Source organism: Nicotiana tomentosiformis, chromosome 8, assembly GCF_000390325.3.
Source record: "Nicotiana tomentosiformis chromosome 8, ASM39032v3, whole genome shotgun sequence".
Classification (NCBI taxonomy): domain Eukaryota; kingdom Viridiplantae; phylum Streptophyta; class Magnoliopsida; order Solanales; family Solanaceae; genus Nicotiana; species Nicotiana tomentosiformis.
In genome coordinates, this window is record NC_090819.1 from 127,839,562 (window position 1) to 127,841,992 (window position 2,431).

Consider the following 2,431-nt stretch of genomic DNA (forward strand, 5'->3'; position numbering starts at 1 on the left):
GATGATCGTTCTAGACTTGGTTCATTGCAATGATCGTTCTCATCCTCATTTCGGATAATTAGAATGTTTAGATCGTTTTATTGTCCTAAAGTCATTAAAAATTATAATTTTATTGGTCCCAACTATTATTGAAAATGAAAATTTAAAAGGAGCTTGTTAGCCGGAGTTATAAAACTTTCATTTAACTTATAAGCATTAGCAATCTTTGTTGCAATGTCGCGTAATCTAATGCAACTACAATTAGGTTCACATTTAATATTACCTCATATCTAAAATAAATATCCTTTTGATTTTCTTTATGCTCTTTAAGGAAATCATATAAAATATTTATTATAAGATTCATTAAAGATACATCCTTGAATTCTAAGGAGACAGGAAACCAAGTCCGGTCGATGAAGTTTAGCCAATAGACTAGAGCGTGATTAATGGTGGTTCTCATGGCCCTCGGGTCATGGCGCCGTAGATGATCGTTCTCAGCCTCATTTCGGGTGTGCTGGGACGGTCTAATAGTTGTCTGACAGACTCTTCAATCTTTTTTTTTGTTGTGTTTAACTCTTAGACGCATGATTTTGAATTAAGTAGTACTAAATTCTAAAATGTATTTGGTAAGAGTTTATACCAGTTTTGGTGTATTTCATTCGTTATCTATAAAATCTGTATTAGATCAAGTTTACTTATCACCTCGTATAAATAATACTAGTAAGGGATAGCCTATGATGTGCCGGCCCAATAATACTATTACCTAATATTAGTGCCGTAAAAATGTTTATGGTAGAGTTAGATCGAATTAGTGCCGTAAAAATGTTTATGGTAGAGTTAGATCGAGTTATTCTTAAAATACCTAAAGTCATTAAAAATTATAATTTTATTGGTCCCAACTATTATTGAAAATAAAAATTTAAAAGGAGCTTGTTTGATGATCATGTTGTGCGAATTAGCAGGAGTTATAAAACTTTCATTTAACTTATAAGCATTAGCAATCTTCTTTTGTTGCAATGTCAAGTTATCTAATGCAACTACAATTAGGTTCACATTTAATATGACCTCATATCTAAAATAAATATCTTTTTAATTTTCTTTATGCTCATTAAGGAAATCATATAAAATATTTATTATAAGATTCATTGGGTTGAAGTGCATTTCAATGTTTTCGATGTCCGTTTGGAATTTCAAGTCTGGAATAGCTCTGTATGGTTATTCCGGTATTGGAAGCGCGACCAAAAGTGGATTTAGAGGTCCGTAGGTCATTTTGGGGTCATTTAGCAAAAGTTAAAAATTTGGATAATTTTGAGAAGTTTGACTGGGAGTGGACTTTTTGATATCGGGGTTAGAATTCGATTCCGGAAGTTTGAGTAGGTCCATAATGTCAAATATGACTTGTGTGCAAAATTTGAGGCCAATCGGATGTGATTTGATAGGTTTCGGCATATAATGTAGAAGTTTGAAATTCTAAAGTTCATTAAGCTTGGAATGGGGTGCGATTCATGAATTAGACGTTGTTTGATGTGATTTGAAGGCTCGACTAAGTTCGTAATGTGTTTTGGGACGTGTTAGTATAATTGGTTGAGGTCCCAAGGGCCTCGGGTGGATTCGAGATAGTTACTGATAGAGTTTGGACTTGGAAGAAAAGATGTGGCAATTGATATCTGGTGTGATCGCACCTGCGCAATAAGGGCCGCAGGTGCGAGCCAGTGGTTGCAAGTGCGGTTTGGTCGAAGCTGGGCAGTGACCGCAGGTGCAAAGGGTTGTCCGCACCTGCGAGGTCGCATATGCGGAGGTGCGAGAGTGAGAGAGTGAGAGAAGAATTCGGGAGCGCAGGTGCGAGGTTATGTCCGCACCTGTGGAGGCACAGATGCGGAAGGAGTGCGCAGGTGTGGAGTCGTGCTAGGCAGAGGGAATGCGCACGTGCGAGGTTTTGGCCGCACCTGCGAGACCGCAAATGCGACGAATAGGCCGCAGGTGCGAACGTGGGGGCTGGGCAGTGTGTTCTTTAAAAAACGAGGGCTTGGCTCATTTTCACCTCATTTTCTCCATGAGAGCCGATATTGGAGCAAATTTGGAGCTCATTCTTCGTCATCAATGCCAAGGTAAGTGATTCCCACTTATTATAAGTTAAATACATGGTTTGTATGGGGATTTAAACATGGAAATTAGTATAAATTGTGGGTTTTTGGTAGAAGACCTAGAATTTGGTATTTTTGGATTTTGACCACGAAATTGGGCATGGAATTGAGAATAAACTATATATTTGAGTTCGTGAGGTTATGGGTAAAGTTTATCTTCAAAAATATTTGGAATCCGGGCACGTGGGCCCGAGGGTAATTTTTATCGACTTTTCGATCCAGGTTAGAAATTATTATAAATTGGATTATATTGAGTATTTGAGTATATATTAATGGGTTTGCATAATTATTGGTTAGTTTTGGAGCGT

At 37.5% G+C, this 2,431-nt stretch overlaps 1 non-coding gene across 1 annotated transcript; it reads left to right on the forward strand.

Annotated features, from left to right (window-relative positions):
* Positions 1–311: 311 nt before the first annotated feature.
* Positions 312–524, forward strand: LOC117277928 (small nucleolar RNA U3). The gene has a single exon (XR_004508250.1). It is a non-coding gene; the product is annotated as a small nucleolar RNA U3 (small nucleolar RNA).
* The last annotated feature ends 1,907 nt before the right edge of the window (positions 525–2,431 follow it).